This window comes from Notothenia rossii (assembly GCF_949606895.1).
Source record: "Notothenia rossii genome assembly, chromosome: 10".
NCBI classification, from domain to species: Eukaryota; Metazoa; Chordata; class Actinopteri; order Perciformes; family Nototheniidae; genus Notothenia; species Notothenia rossii.
In genome coordinates this window covers 57975834-57993277 of record NC_136908.1, presented here as the reverse complement: position 1 = coordinate 57993277, position 17444 = coordinate 57975834, and the positions used below count along the sequence as shown (strand labels likewise).

The window sequence follows — 17444 nt, the reverse complement described above, 5'->3', positions numbered from 1 at the left end:
GAACTTTACTCGCAGTGACAACCTGTGAGACTGTTGTGTACAAACATACACAAGTAGGGAGCAGACTCATTAGAGATCTCGTGGCGCGAGGCCCCAAAAACCGTGTGGAGCGTGCATCGGCGGCTTAAAAACTTGTCAAGCTTTCATCGTGGCTGACTTTTAATTTACACAAAGTCACCCAATTATACTCGGAGGCAACGTTTCCAATACTTTGCAAACTTGGGAAACATCATTAACTTTCTCTCTGTACTGCCTTTTGCCCCCCGTCGAAGTCTGTTGCCGTCTACTCAGGAAGACAAATGGCAAAGGGGATGTTTCTGACAGCTTCAAAGTACCCATCAGCTGCCTGTGAGACATCTCCCTGCACATCCAGCCCTGAACCTCCCCAAACAAACAGCAGGCTCCACTTCAAATACATAGCAGGACTATTAGGTAATCTTCTCCTTTGTTCACTCTCCCTCAGCCTTGGTGACTAACCTCAATCTCTCCCTGTTCCAGCTCCTGCCTTCAAGCTGAAAACACAACACTTAATGCTGCCAGGACTTTGGGAGTGCACCATAATGAATGGCTCGGAGTTATCTTTAAAAAATATATATACAAGCTATCTTGTGTATTCAAAAAAGTTTGTTGCGTTGTGATGAGAGGCAGAGGGAAAGAGCAGGGCGGCAGCACAACGGCTCTTTGTTTTGGGACGGGACAAATCTGAGGTTTCCTTTTGGATATTCAATATCCTGCAAGGCACAAACCAGAGCTACAGTAGTCTAGTGTCTGGGCTTTTTTTTTTTTTTTAAGGGGAGGGGTGTAGAGGCTTGCTACGTGTGTCTGTGAATTGTTGCATGCTTCTTAGTCAATTGCTTTGTGGCTCGCGTGAGTCGCTTCCAACAAAGCCTGGGAAATCAATCAATCTGCGAAAAAGAAATACCTCGTATGCCAGATGTGGCACTTGGAAAAAACTTAAAAAGAGCTGCTTGTATTAGTGACTGTAAGGGTCCTGAAAAGAAATATTTATTACAAATGAATCAAGCTGTCAAAATGCTACCTACTCCACTTTGAGTCACTGCTTGTTATTTTAGGTGGCTTCTCTCATGTCGAATCTGTAAAATGTAAACGTCTTACTTTGAAATATATCTCAATTATTTACTTCACAAGTTGCCAAAGAGAATGAAAGACAAATATTTCATTAGCAGGTGACCTTTTTTTTGGTTTATTTTACAAGTCTTCAGTAGTTCCGCTCCTTGACACATATAGGCTCTTGCATACACTGACTATAATTATAAATGCAATGCTTGCTATAGGGAGCTGAACTTTTCACACCTTTCAAAGCCACAAAATTGGATGGTTTTGTGGTTGTGCAGCTGCCGCTGCGCGCTAATGCAAGGCGGTGTCATATGAAAAATATTCCTCTCCCCAAACCACAGGGCTGGTCATTAATGAAACACAGGCCGCGCAGTGAGGTCATACAGAGTCTAGATTTCAGCAGCCACACTTAAAAAACGCTCAGAGAGAATAGAGAAACATGAACACAAATCAGATTCCAGCTCCAAGGACGGGGAAAATAAATAAATAGAGAAAGGCACTGGCCCCTCTCACATTTTCCCCCAGCGCTCTGCAAACAACCGTCAACTGCAGCTCAGAAACAGCTCACAATGAGAGCAGACTAAACAATCTGGTCCCGGCCAAGGAAAATGCTAAGCAACTCAGCACACAGGATGTCTCACCCTAATTGCCAACTATCAAATCTCACAATGGAATCTATCCATTTGGCAACAATTTCACAGCAAACTTGGCAATATCCTTTTTAAAAGTGTCAACTTTTGTGATGAGAAGACAGGATGAAAAAAGAGTCGGGAGAAACACGAGAATTTCATTTCTTTCTGGGATTTGTTGGGGTTTATTGAGCTTACTGGAAATCGAGCAATAATGTGTGCTGAAAGAGAGGGGGGAAATACTTTGATTAGCTAAAAGGTGCTAGGGGTCTTGTAAACGAGTGATTAAAATCCTCAGCATTAAGATAAACAGACTAAATAGGTCCCTAAAGACGGCACACTCAGGAAGCAGAGAGCAAGGGCAAGTCCGAGTCAGCAGGAGAGACTGACAGCCTGTGGACTGGAGGTGGGCATGGGAGCGTAACTGGAGCCTTGGGACTGGTATAAGAACAGGGTTACCAGGAGGGACCGGGCTTTAAACAGGAAGCTAATGGACAGTCTCCACCATCCACCATGTGGCATTGTATTTTCCAGCCAGTCAAAGCCATGCTCGCAAAGACCCCATGACTTCAAACAGCCAAAATAGCAGCGCATTCATGAAACAGAACAGAACTACTGGGAATTAAAGAAGGCAGGGGGAGAAAAAAATGCACACACAAAAAAAAAAAAAAAAAAAAAAAAAAGGTAGCAGGCCTCGACAGCAGATGGTAAAATTAACATTTCAACAGTTCCTTCCTTTCATGTAGGTCTCGGTAGAACTTTTTTCGAAAAGAAAAAAGTAAGAGGGGCTGGGGTTTTGGTGAGATACAGTGGTGGAGAAGGCATCTGGAAAAGGGGGAAGAGGAATATTGGCTTATTGCTCCTGATGGTCCACCTCAATGAAAAATTAAAGAGGTCTGTTTTGCAGGTTTCCCCTCTCTGGAGTGCTCTAAGCTGTTTTATGGAAACATCATCTTGGTAATTTATACGGTAAAGAACACCTGGTGATGAAAGAAAAATAAACCATTCCTCCCTTTCTTTCTCCGCTTAAAACCCCAACACTTTGGCTTTGTGGTCTTGCCCTTTGATGTCCATCCATTTGGGCTTATTTGCAAGAAGTTGGCATCTACAATGTAGTGTTGAATCGTTCACAAAATGCTTGTCAGATTTAATTTTGAAGTCTTGATATACACTTCAAAAAATGTGCTGCGGAGATGTTATCATGGAGGGACTGCAAGACTCTCTAATAAAGACACAAACAATGGACAGCCTCTCTCATTTCTAACCCTGTCCAATGGAGCGTCTCAGTAGTACCCATTAATTTGGACACAGTTCTGGCTAAATTACATGTGTTCCACCTCTGTGACATTTTAAATGCAATTAAAAGCTGGTTATGGAAGTGTGCGCGGACTTCCCTGTGATGAAGGGAAATCACCGACGTGATTAACATGCAAACGAGCTCATGCTGGCAGACTAGATTGGGGTTTGAAAACCTCAATTACCTTTGTGTGATTATCTATTTACCAGTACACAGATTTCCATTTCTCATCTCCAGCCGCGTTCCCCCATGCACGAGCTTCAATTAAACGTGGCACACCTTTATTTATGATGCGCGCGGTGCCGAAATACAAGCGCGGGCTATTTTTCACTGTGATGTATGGCGTCTTTAAAGGCCGCTCATGAGGCAGGGCCACCAGACCTCCTAATGCTGAACCATTTGCTTTGTGAGCACTTAATATGATCTTGACCCCCACCGCCCTACATACCCCCAATCCATCCATCCAACCTCTATTTAGACTCTGTTAACCCCCCCCCCCCCCTCTCCCCATTAGACAGCAGGGAGAGTAATGGACAAAGGGCAACCATTTTTCCCTTTCCCCTGAATTTGTATTTATTTCTAAACTATAACACGGCTAAAAATTGAAGCCCTTTAAAATGCATGACTGAGTGTGTGTGTGTGTGTGTGTGTGTGTGTGTGTGTGTGTGTGTGTGTGTGTGTGTGTGTGTGTGTGTGTGTGTGTGTGTGTGTGTGTGTGTGTGTGTGTGTGTGTGTGTGTGTGTGTGTGTGTGTGTGTGTGAAGGGGGGGGGGGGGGAGACTAATTGCAGGTGAAGATCTTACTATACGAAGTGGTAGTCTAGAGGAAGGTGTGAGATTGAAATGAACTGCAGAAACACTCCAGGCTTTATAGTTTGTATCATCTTGTTGATGTAATTATTAAGAGCATCGCCTGGCAGCACAGGAGGAATGCATTTTAATTAATTAACTGCTGAATAGTGACAGTTTTTTTTTTTTTAAGTTGTTGAAATTCACATTGAATTATACAGTATAATTTCCGTGCAGAATAAAAACCCCACAACTATTTTTAAGGAAAGACAGCAAGCAAACTATTCCAAAGTACACACTAAATTAATAAAATACAGTGCACAAACTTCCTTTTCAACCTTTTTATGTGAAGCGTAATGATTTTTTTTTTAAAAGTATAGTGCGTGACCTTTTTGTTTGTCAGTGTTTCTCGGTGCCCAGAGACAGGTAGAGAAAGAAAGACGCACATATCTGTGGCACCGCTCCGGCTTTTGAAATTGTGCCTGGCATACATAAAACATGCCCTGTTGCTTCAGCTGGAGCAAAAAGGAAAACAGTGCCATCAAGTGAAATTTCTGAGGACTCTTCAAACACCTCGGCAGATAGATCTATCACCTTTCAAATTAAAAGCAGCAAAAGGAGACCGTTTTTTTTCTGTGTAAACTTCAATTAATAGTATTTATTCACACGAAATCAGACATTTCTTGTCAAACATATCACTGTTACCATGTAAAACACAGATGAATTTGTATTAATTCAAATGTATTCTGTACATCTGCATAATTGACAAGAAAAAAGTATTTACTCTGGATGGGAATATTTGACATAAGAGCACCTCCCACTCAAGCAGGGAGATGTTAAGACAAGAAATGAACATGATGCTTTGCTGACTTCATGTTCACAATCCTGTTTGAGCTACCTCAGGAACAAAGGGAATCATTATTACTATTTGAACGCAGTTGCCAGGACTTGGCTCTTTACACGGGTATGAGGTTGCTAGAGTAGCTAAAAAAAAAAAAAGCAGTGGCTCGAATCACGAGTGAGGGCGAATAAAAGAGACGGAGAGGGGTAGAGCTTAGATAATAGCAGATAATGGACAATTAACTCAGGCTAGTGGTGCACTGCCGGCTGCAGTGAATAGCAGCTTGTGGTGCAGCAAGTCCCCGATCACCACTCAGCCATATTCACATTGGGAATACAGGCGATATCAAGCTGCAGGCTACTGAGCCTCAGAGGTGTACACGCCGCATTAGCAATCTCCACAATGCCTTCAAACAATGCTCGATACCAACAAAGTGTCCCCGAGTGCAAACGCAAGCACTCTGCCGACGATGAGTGTGTGGTGCCATAACCTTGTCTTTTGTTTTATGTCCTTTCACCGTCAAAATCAACCCAGGAGCTGGAAATCCATTGAAAAAAAAGTCACATACGGCCATTGCTATGTGCAGATTTATAGATTTGCATAATTAAACCTATATAAAAAGCTAATTGCATAAATAAATGAGTGAATGTCACCATGGTGCATCACACAAACAATGTTGATAGAAAAAGGGACTCAGGAGTGTTTTAACTGCCCACCCCAGCCCCCCCACTCCCCTTCAAGCTCCATCTAAATCTATTGATCTGTGAAACACGGGGACCCATGGGAGGCAATTCACTTAATATCATACATCTAATGATGAGATGAATTACGATGATACCATTTGGTAATTAAACGTCTTACAAACCATTTAACTGTCTGCGCGTCAGGAGGGGTCGCTGGAGGTCACTACGATTGTTTTTCATTTCTGGTTGGCAGGAGACACGCAGGAGGTAAGGCTGGTGGGGCGGTGGTGGTAAGGCACAATGATGAAAACACACTAATGATTGGTAGCGGCTACTAATCCCTAACGCTGTCACAAGACTTTGAAGGGAAAACAATTTGCAGGGAGCAAAGGAAACGGACGAAAATAAAGCCAGACAAACATCTTCGCTTTCATGGAATGTTTCTTTTTTGTCTTTATATTTAGGAATCTCATTAGCTCGCTTGAGCGTTCTTTCACAATAAGAGTGAGAAAAATAAGCCTGTGTTTATTGGTTGACTCTAAATACATGACAAGGGTGATGTGAAGGGAGGGGGAAGGGGGACTTATGTACAGAAACCTTCACTCTTTGCAAGAATGTGTCTGATCCACACAAAGGTGTTTGAAACACTCGCGCTGAGAGCCAATTTACTGTCAACATCCACAACCCTAATCCCTACTTACAGGCAATAATTACCCAACATTGCCAAGTCCGTGTGTTGTTGCGTAGAGAGGCGAACTCCAAAGGCCTGTTCGGGGCTTATTTTTTCGACTGTAACGGACACGGTATGTTCGAGACAGGTTGAAAAGTATCGAAAGGTTTACGCAATGAAAACGTCCAATCGCGAACTAGCAGACCCCTTTCCATCCTATCCTCAGAAGCTAACAATACCTTTCTTTTCTATCTAACACATTCACGCAGCATTTTACTGACAGAAGGATGTGTGTCATGCTGCTGGCTCCTTATTGAATGATAGCTAGTAAACATTGTCATTCCAAAGAGGGACAGGATTAAAGCCTGCTTTGCCTATTGAGGGGAACAGTACTCGGAAAAGGGAACCGGAACAATGGCCAAATGGAGGACGGTATCACGAGGGTCTGCCGTGATGAATATGTGGGAGATTATAACCCATTCCATCATTTCCATAATGTAAAACTCTCTTTCTTCTTCGCCCGCCGACTATTCACTAAATAAATGAGAAAACTATCACCCGCGCAGAAATATTTGACAAAAGGCAGCATGGAGGGAGAGTGAGTTTTGAATGACCCTCGCGCCTTTGACAATGCAGGCGCTGTCCGGACATATTCGGAAGCAGCGGAGTGAGTAAGACCTGGTAGAGTATTTATCACTGGGCACAATGCAAATGTATTACCATGTCACCTATACCACTTTACGGCGCATAATGGAAGCACGGCGAACACAAGGGAGTTTTGGATAATACCGGGTGGAAATGCGGGGTTCTGTCGATGTGTGGCTTTTGCTGCTTCGCTAGTACTCGAAACCGGAGGGATCATTCAGCGGACCCTGGTTTAAAACACGGGAACCACAAAGAGTCAGCCATCGCATTTAAGTATTAAATATGCATACTAGCCTAGCTAATGAGTCTTTCCACCAAAATCATTTGAAACGGATTGGTTTGAAAGAACTTCTGAAAAGAAAAGGGGAAGGAGGCGTGGATAGAAGAAGTTGAAATTAGACTAGCTTTGGCTTTTGGTTAGTTCATACAAGACTTTTTTTGGAAATCGGTGAAAGCTATCTGGTTTAGCATGGCTACCGAGCAACTAAAGTAAATGACATTGTATCATAAAGTTGTGCTGTATACTAACCGTATGGATTGACGTATAACAACTGCAGGCTCTTGGATCCAAATACATTTCTACAGTGCTCCTCAAAAAACATTAAATTCCTGAGCCATAGAAAATATCTCCAGCTGATATATGTGTGCCTGTTTATGTGTGTGCATGTGATGAAAGAAAGGCTACGTGTGTGTGTGTGTGTGTGTGTGTGTGTGTGTGTGTGTGTGTGTGTGTGTGTGTGTGTGTGTGTGTGTGTGTGTGTGTCATCTGCCCCTATCATTGCAGTCTATTCCAGAGATTTCTCCCATGGTACCCGAGTTTATTTACTTTATCTACAATATAATGCTTCAGTGAACATTAGCAACTTTGAGACACAAGTTTCAATCAGCGGTCTCGCGGCGGTGTGTGCTCAGCCAGGTGCAGAGAAGAGATGAACACCGCTGCGGCTTTCAACCGGAGGACTGACAAAGAGGTCCCGAAATAAAAACCAAATAAAAACGGACAGCGGGGAAAGCAGAAAGAGGAGAAGCAGGGAAGAAAGCCAGAGAAAATAAACTGTACAGGACAGCGGGGAGAAGAGCTGGCACGAAAGGTAGTGGTGGAATAAAAATTTATTTTGAGATAAATACAATTGTGTTGAGAGATGGGGAGAAAGATTGAGGTAGACAGACAAAGGGAATGATAGAAATGGACGCAAACAAAGTAAGGGAGAAAGGATTGGAGAGGGAAAGAAAAAGAAAAGGGGGGGGGGGGGGGGCAAGGTGCTCTCCCTGGGTAGAGTGGAGCTGGTCTTGTCCAATAAACACAGGTGAGCAGCTCGACAGGCCAGGACCACCAGGCTGACTGACAGCTGAGAGCTCTCACTGACCGCCAGCTTTATGTTACATGACATGAGGAGTGCAACTGACAAAGGGAAACTGCCTAAGAGTGGGGGGGGAGACGAGTGGGCACATATACACACACACACACACACACACACACACACACACACACACACACACACACACACACACACACACACACACACACACACACACACACACACACACACACACACACACACACACACACACACACACACACACACACACACACACACACACACACACACACACACACACACACACACACACACACACACACACACACACACACACACACACACACACTCCCCTGTTCGCTTGTGCACTTGTTGGCTGTTTGAAGCGGCCACAAAAATCGCAGACAAGAGGAACGCCGTGCTACTTCCCTTCACAGGTGAGCAGGAGAAGGAAACACCCCGGTGCTTCAGTGGGAGAAAGTGAGGAGTTGTGTGTTTTTTTTAAGGGGGGGGGGGAAGGGGGGGGGGCGGGGTCAGAATGTATGCTGTGTGCCGACTGCATCTTTTCCACATGACGGGCCTTGGGCTGTTTTTGTCAACTGCACTCTTGAGCAGCGAGGAGTCAGGTAGTGTGACCACATGATTGCCCATGAGACACTGTGGTGGGGTGGGGGGGGGGGTGGGGGGGTGGGAGAGAGAAGGAGTGAAAGGTGAGAGATCGGGGGGGGGGAGGGGGCGACCGGGGACAGGAGCGATGCACCACGCATGATGAGGTGTAATCACAAACCCCATTCAGGGTGCAGCAGAGTTTGTCAACATACACACATTCACATTCCACTGTCTGTCAGCTCCATGACCCAAATCGAGCATGCTGTGTGTTAGTGTGTGTGCTTTTTCCCTCACACACAGAAGGATGCTTTCTGCCCATTGCCAACCAGGTACAGTAGTAACAGTTGCACTGTCTGGGCTTGTGGTTTTGCGGTGAGGAAGTCAAGATTCCAAGCTCTTGTAGGATTTCACCGCCGCCTGTATCCCTTTACAGCCGGCGATCAAGTGATCATTATGAACAAAGGACTTGGCTTGTTGCCTCTGGAGTAAAAGCTTTTTCAGAGGCTGTGACCGTGTGGATTTGAAACGTAAAAAAAAAATTGGAAAAGCTACAGAAGAGAAGGCACTAGTCATGTTCAAAATAATTGAATGAGACACAATTAGACAGTAAGTAATTAAAACTTAAAATGGAATGAAACTTATATTCCCATATTAAGCCAAAATATATTTTCATGTATGTATTTTAAAAAACAGAGATGGCAATGTCTGTGGATAACATACAGCCTGATATCTCAAAATACTAAGAATTCAGCTTTGATGAGTCCTGTAACATAAAGTGCACTCGGAGAGCATTTGAGCTCATCAAGGGTTACAATAGTGGACATTTAGTTGATGTCATAATGACAATATCCCTATAAAACACTGGGCTGTGAAGGGCTAACATAAACTGAGCGCTGTGTGTTCAGGCTGAAAAACGAGTCTGTTTGACAGTTTGGTGATAACACACAAGTTCAATCTGTCAAGACAATCAGCATTTAGACCTTGGGAGAAGAATGCGCGCCTGTGTGCGACCGATTCATTGGACACGATCACCTGCGAGTGAAGCGGCTCGTAATTCTTCCCACCTGAAATGAAGAGTTCAAACCGGTGTCAGGCCGCTCTGATGTCATGCCTGCCTCAGGTTGGGTTTCACAATAATCTCAGGCTCTTGGAGAGATGCCATCGGAGTCCGACTTCCGCACCCAAGCTTTCTCCAATTAAACATCGGGGGAAAGAATAACACGTGAAACACTAGATCCCGGCTCAGTTTTTAGGAAATTAAGGTGCAGCGGTTTCAATCAGTCATTTCTAATATGAGGTGTTCATATACAAACTATGTATGAAGGGGGCCTCAAAGTATGCAGCTGATGGGAATGTATCTTTTTAACATCTGGAAAATAGCATGAGAGAGAAAGAGAGGACGAGGATCAATAGACTCATTGAGTCTCTTTATCTTCTCCTTAAGGAACGACAGCAATACTCATTCTGAGTCGACTCGCCTGCCCAGCTTTGTAACTCCATTCTCATGGCAACTGTGCACTCTGGACAAACACTCTCCATGCAATCTCTTTTCTCCACTCCTCACCGTCTGCCCTGCATCTCCACATCCTCCGCTCGGCCCCTGTGTCATTTCTATTCTCATCAGACCCCGTGCAATAAATACCCGAGCCTTGCAGAGAAGCGATATAAGTATAAAAGAAGAGAGGCCGTCTAAAAGTGGAGTAGGTGATCTCAGCCTTGTTACATTTTCAATTTGTGATGGTTTGCATGTGGGAAAAAAAACAAAAACTGGGGAATATACATCCCAGGTGTGAAAAATATTTCATCTGCGGAAATAGTGTAAGTACTATTCCGGAGTCTATTTAAAAACAGGACAGCTGCTAATCCCAGAGATCAGCAAAGGGCAACACATCATTGCTCGATCCACTTTTGCTCACGGCACTATCAGACCCCAAACCAAACCTCATTAAGTTGAAATATGGAAACTTGGGTAACTTCCAAAAACTTCTCTCCCCTCCCCTTCCCCCTTGTGTAAGTGTGAAGACAAAACAGTGGACCGTAGAGGGAAGGGGGCACGGAGAGCTGCGGCAGATCCTTGGGACCGAGAGCGAAAGTAAACCTTTGATGAGTAAGACTTTTTTTGTTAAGCGAGGGGGCTTAACTTTAAAATATTCTGGGTGGCGGTGAATGGGGGATTGACCAATGGCCCTGATCTCAGCCACACACTGGGGCACTGGGGTTAATGGTGGATAAAGATTAGGGAAGAAAAAGGGGGGGTTTCTTTGCCTGATCTCCATCCAACCCCACGCTCCACCCCGCAGTTTTTCACCTTCTCCACCAATCCTAAATCAGCCAGACAATGGAGGCCGCCAATGGGGAATGATCCCGGTCCCTTTGATTTCCGCCTCTACCCCCTCGGCGGCTCAGAGTGCCCAGGGTAAAGATCCGTGGAGGTTCCCCCTGTTTGCCCACGCACAGGCTCCACAGTTAGCAGGCTCAGAGAAACCATTTGAGGATTGGAAGTGGAATGACAAGAGGTCTCTGATCTTTGACAAGAAATCAATTTCAAACTGGAAATGTGAGCAGAGGACTGATCAGTCCAAGTTCTTTAAAGCAGCCAGAGATAGATCTAATTGCTGTAGATATATATATATGTCTACATTGGAAGTATGGCTTGCAGTGTCGGGGCTATTACACTTTTGCGATGATTAAAAGGACTTTTTTTTTAGGCCAGCAGATATGCAGTAAGAGTTCATCTTTGAAGATTTAACTGAATACTAGACAAATTAAGAAGTAATATCTAAATCTCTTTTAGGTGGAAAAGGAAATCTGGACTCTGCCTCGCTCTGGAAAGAGAGACTCTTGGGGAAGTGGACTTGGTTCTAGAGCCAAGCCACCCAGAATATGTTCTCCTGTCCATACACTTTGATCCTATTTCCCTCTAGTGTCCTAAGGTAAATAGATTTTCCTCTCTTAGGTTGGCGGTAGAATATTGAAATGAACTTAGGGTTTGGATAGAAAGCAAACTGACTTTGGATATCTGGCTTCAAACCAAAAATGTTGAGTATTTAGGCAGACGTATCAAAATATTTCATTCAGCAATGATTGATTATTTAGTTACAGTTTATGAAACCTACCTGAAGCAAAATCATTCACACAACTCTTCTGAGTCTTCACTAAGCATGCTTACTTTATATACTTCCAAACAAAACTATAAAATTGTGTTTCTTCCCCATCATCACTACTTAAAAATGCTTACAAAGGTGTGTGTGTGTGTGTGTGTGTGTGTGTGTGTGTGTGTGTGTGTGTGTGTGTGTGTGTGTGTGTGTGTGTGTGTGAGAGATCTAATCGATAGAATGGCTGCATTAGCCACGATGGGGATGTAATTGGCGATTCCCATTACCTGAGATTCCTCACACTCATTTGTCGACTGACCTGGTGACAAACACCATTAGCTCGGAAAAGGGAGCTATCTTAAATCATGTCAAAGTTTTGCACAACTACAAAGATGCAGGAATAATAAAAAAAAATAACATCTATTAGATATTACCGATTAACAGGTGATATTTTATTTATTATTCAGCTAAAAAAACATTTTGCTTGAGAAATCCATACAAATATTCGTCTTGGAAATCAGTTACTTTTCGAAAACTACATGAATCTCCCACACCCTAACTTTTAAAGGCGCCAATTGAATTATGACGAATCTAAATGAATGAGGTCTGTGTGCTAACAGGTATGTTTTTCTCATACCAGGCTCGGCTGTTATGTAATTTGAGCACTGTTCAGAGCTGTTGTGGCTCATTACAGTGAGTGGACACATGTATCTGGGGAAAAAAACACAACACAATAGCGGGCATAAAAGGATAATGAAAACAGCTTCCACTTACCTCTTTGGACTTCACAGTGTGTGTCGTGTGCTGCTTTCTACGGGCGCACCGTGTGCATATTTCATCCTTGAGCAAAATAAAAAGGGAAAATAAATGTTTGCGCCGGCTGAGCAGTATATTAAACAACGCTGTATCTTTGAAATCCAGTTTAGAGTTATAAATACCAGGTGCAGCCAATATAACCCGTTATTATGTTCGCTTACAAATCTTAATCAAGACAAGTAAATACAAAATATAAAAATAGATATCAAAGCCCACATTTGTCGGCCATAATGCATATCATAACTTCTAAGCTGGAGTAGATTGAAAATCCTTGGGGTGTGAAAACCAAACAGGCACAACTGAAAGGTTGCCCAGTGGAGGGGGAATTCTATCAAGGTGGACAAGATGAAGATTTGTTACATTTGAGAGGGGAATGGGGGGGGGGGGGGGGGGGGCTTGACCTCCACTAGCCACTACAATCACCCAAACACACAGAAAGGCTAACAATACTTCAGACACAGTTGGAGTCTTGATAACAATGAAACATGCCTTCAAAAGAGTTTTGCTTAGGAGAACAATTTTGAGAAGGCGGCGCCAAAGATTACTGTTCTGATTCTTTGAATTGAAGGTGAACGATTCTCTGACAGATGCACATGTTTAAATACTCACCCTGAGGGAGAGAACTTGCTGTTGTTGTCCGTCACAGGCGTGGAAGGATGTCCAGCGATGTCAGCTATCTGAGATAAGATAAAACAGAAAGAATATCATTAGTCGAAAGCTCCTCACGACATGCTGATACCTCTTTTTTTGGTGTATGTTCTCTATGAACATTGAGTGCTGCCGCGGACATGTGTGGGCTAGAGTGTGTCTTGCATAACTATTATGTGTATGGCTCGTAGGTGAAAGCAATAAACTTTGAAACAACAAAGTGCACCTGGATTCTGCTGAGTTTATGTGTGTGTGTGTGTGTGTGTATGTGAGTGCATGCACAAACAGGCAGTACAGTAAAAGTGATATTACCCCCCTTCTCACACACACACACACACACACACACACACACACACACACACACACACACACACACACACACACACACACACACACACACACACACACACACACACACACACACACACACACACACACACACACACACACACACACACACACACACACACACACACACACACACACACACACACACACACACACACACACACACACACACACACACACACACACACACACACACACACACACACACACACACACACACACACACACACACACACACTCCTCTCAAGTTGAAAGGTGCAGTGCCTGGAAGGCTGAAGCTCTCAACGCCAAGTAAATCACACCATTTACCTGAAACGATTGATTTCTAATGTAGGTTCATTCAGCTTTCGGCGTTGTGTGGCGTTGGAGTCATTTATAGACTATTAGCATTAATATTTGTGTTAATTACACAGCAAGAGAAATACTGTACAATACCACTACAGCTGCGACAGATTGCCGAGGACATGTTTACTATATACACCAAGTTTAGAGTAATAGGTGAAAAAGAATATGAATTCTCCTCATTGAAGAGAACTGTAGGGGCTACTGAGGGCATGGGGGGGGCACAAAACGGCCTGGATGTTTCCTTTTCAATGCTTTTTTTCCCTCCCCTTTATTCTCCTAGAATCCCAATGACCCCTACAGGCAACCGACGACTGCTGAATCCTGAGGAATGTGCTCTCTGAACTGTACGAAAAGCCCTCCGCGCAAACAGCACAGCTGAAAACAAAACATGCCAACTGCTATAATTTTTCACCGTTTTGAGTTTGTGGAAAATCTTGCACAGATTGCTCGGAATAGAGCGAGGCGGAGGGTGGGAAGTGGGGGTGGGTGGACACTAACCAATGCACCGTGTGTTGGGGAAACAGACATAAAAAGCGGTTTGACAAGTTTAAAAAACATATTAAATTGATTGATTTGTGTTTGGTGCCTTTGTTTACTGAGATATATACGGTAGTTCTGTTTATACGATCACAAAGTCTTTAAAATGTTATGAGATTTGGAATATATCTCGCTGTTGGAAGTTGTAACGGCGCCTTAAAGAAAATATAATTTAGACATAAAACATGATTTCAAGTTCATGCACCTTTATTTGAAATGATTTGCTGTCGAGCAGACTTCACTATCACAACACCTCTGGGCTGATGTCATATTTTATTCACTGGGAAAGCATTAGAAATGCTATTAGTCTGTATGACCTCCACTTCGTGGGGATTTACAAATACCACACATATCTTTATGCCAAATACAAAACCACTGGTAAATTCTATCAACTTATAAATATGGCAAACGCATTCAAGTACTCATGAAGGCCTAATAATGCTATAGGCTGATATTTACATAAAAGCGTGCGTGCACTAAGTCAAGATAAACTATTTAAGACCCGGACCACAAATGCTTCCACACTGCAGAAAAAGGAGGGTCCTGCGATGAAAGGGGACATTATGCTAACAAGTCAGATTACTGTACACAATAACTTTATCTTAAAAGTAAATACCATCCTCCTTGGTGTTGGAAAAGGGGAGGGGGGGGGGCATTATGGAAAGTCACTGGCAATATTTCTGTGGGGACCAAATGCTCCTTATCAGTGTTAGTCGAGCAATTCAGGCCCGCCCGAAGAAAGATGAGTCTTCAAACTCATTCTATTCATGGTCAGACGTGTAATTACCCTCAGCTCACAGTCTAGACGTAACCGCTTTCACAGTATTTAAGACCCCCCTATGCAACGCGCCGAGGCCAGCTCCTAGCACCGAGCCCTGCACGTTAAATCTGTGGCCAGATAAATTAGTGAAGAATGCAATAAAATAGACACAATGAGAGGAACTTTATCCTCCCTGCTGCTAAATGAGATTTCTTTGAAATGCAGATCAGTGGCTCTAGATTAGTGAATTTTAGCTGCTGTCAACATCATAACAAAATACAAATGCGATTGTTCGCCGGTTCCTTATCTCCTTGCTTCCATCTGTTGGCTGGTTATTTACTCCCCCCTGATTTACTATGCAGATCTAAATAAGTCGCATCAAAAGGAGGGCTTACTGCACAATGCCTTCTTAAGCTTCTACATCAAGGTATTTGAAAAACCGGTAGTCACATGAAAAGGCTGCCCATCAAAGGCACATCTCTAATGAACTCTCCCGTATCAGAGGGGGCTTGTGGGGCCTGGCTTTAATGCCGTCCGTGTTGGAGAGAGAGGAGCAGAAGTACAAATCAGACCCGCCAAGCCATGGCAGAGGAGGGAGGAGGAGGACAGAGAGGGGGAGGTAAGAAAGGAAAGACAGGAGAGGGAGGATGAGGAGGGCCTCAGTTATCAGATGAGATTAACTCAACACCTAGTCCCAGGTCTTTCCATCCATCTGACTCCTTGGTGTAGGCTGAGGAAGGCACTTATGAAAAGACTACGATATTAGACGAGTAACAATGGATTATAGTGGACTCGTCACATGTCAGTCTTTGGGGATGCAGCAAAAAGCTTGCAAATCGATTAGTAGATTGACAGAATAACTATTTTGATGATTGAGTTATCAACTATTAGCATAAATTGAGAGGGATATTTCCTGACAAAAAGGAAGGAATATGCTTTTTAAATCAGCCTCGTAAACATTCCTGTTTTATATCATATTCAACTGACTGGTTTTGGACGTAAAGGAGAAACACTTTGAGTACTATTCTCTGACCAACAAATAACCAACAAAATGTTATCTGCAAATTATAAATAATGAAAATAAATCTACCCCCTGGCCACCGAATGATGAGGAGGAAAACTAAGGACAGTATAGCCTTTGCATCTCTATTAGCACGTACAAGAATACTACTTGAATGGAAATCCTCGATAGCACCTAATGCATCTCTATGGCTCCTCAAAACTATTTGAATCTGTCTGGGGCTCTATGATAGCCTACATAGCTGAACTTAAGACACTAAATTAAGAAGAAAGGAGGGGAACTACGAATGTATGTGTATGTTTTTTAAATTTATTTATTTGTTCTGTCTTTGTATACATGTATGTAGGTATGTGTATGTTTGTACATGTGTGTGGGTATGTGCACACACGTATGTGTATGTGTATATGTGGGTACACATATGTGAGTATATGGGTACAAGTATTGCTGTTACTATTATTTTTTCCCCTATCTACTGTATACATTTTTTTTTAATATTATCTTCTACATTACTTTAACCTATAAATGTATCTATTTTATTTAGTTGGTTAATTTACTAGCTAGGACCGGGAGGGGAGGAAAGGGGAAAAATAAATAAAAATATTGACTGTATAAATGTAAACTCATTGTGCCTGACTCAATAAAAAATGTTTTTAAAAATAAATAAATCAACATAAAAGCAGTGTCTGGGCTTTTTATACATCTGGACTGCAGGAGAATCAAAGAATATTATAGGAATCTGTTTAAAAAAAAATACGACAAACCAATCCAGTTCTCAGAGGGAGATTCTTAGACTGACAGGAAATAAAAGCATACCCTCCCCCCCCCCTTCTCATTCTCCCCAGATCCGCTGTTGGTAATCTCGAACAGAGCTTTTGCATTACGCTCCTGCAATAACCTTTAATTTCATGGTGTATTTGTTGCATTCAGAGCAAAGGCCGGATTACAACCGACAATCTTCAGACTTAAACAGCGAAAATAAACTGCATGGAGAGATCATGATCTGTACCCCCTCCATCACAACACCCCCCCCCCCCCCCCAACCCACCGTCGTCATCACCGCCACCATCCTGCTCTGTAGCAGTGTGCCTGGATAAAGGGGAGACCCCCACCAACAAGCATGCAGTTTACCAGTGAACAATTAGCCCCGGAGCAAGAGCAGGCCCGGCACTGGCACATGTGGTTAAGAGGCGAGCGCTGCGGGAGAGCGCCAGATGATGAAGGGATGTGGATGGGAGGAGGAGGAGGGGGAGAGAAGAGGACACTGGGGGTGAGGAGGGGGGGAAAGGAGGAGTGTGCCAGACACGCGTGTGCCAGTCT

The 17444-nt window shown here is 43.4% G+C and overlaps 1 protein-coding gene across 6 annotated transcripts in view; it reads right to left on the bottom strand.

Annotated features, from left to right (window-relative positions):
* The window catches only part of foxp2 (forkhead box P2), a gene marked incomplete at its 3' end in the record, with an annotated part of 96038 nt that overhangs the window by 72999 nt on the left and 5595 nt on the right, over window positions 1–17444 (bottom strand). For all 6 annotated transcript variants that reach the window (XM_079656570.1, XM_079656571.1, XM_079656572.1 and 3 more), the window contains exons 2-3: window positions 13078–13145; window positions 12427–12492 (exon numbers count right to left, since the gene is read on the bottom strand). The remainder of the gene's footprint in view (window positions 1–12426; window positions 12493–13077; window positions 13146–17444) is intronic.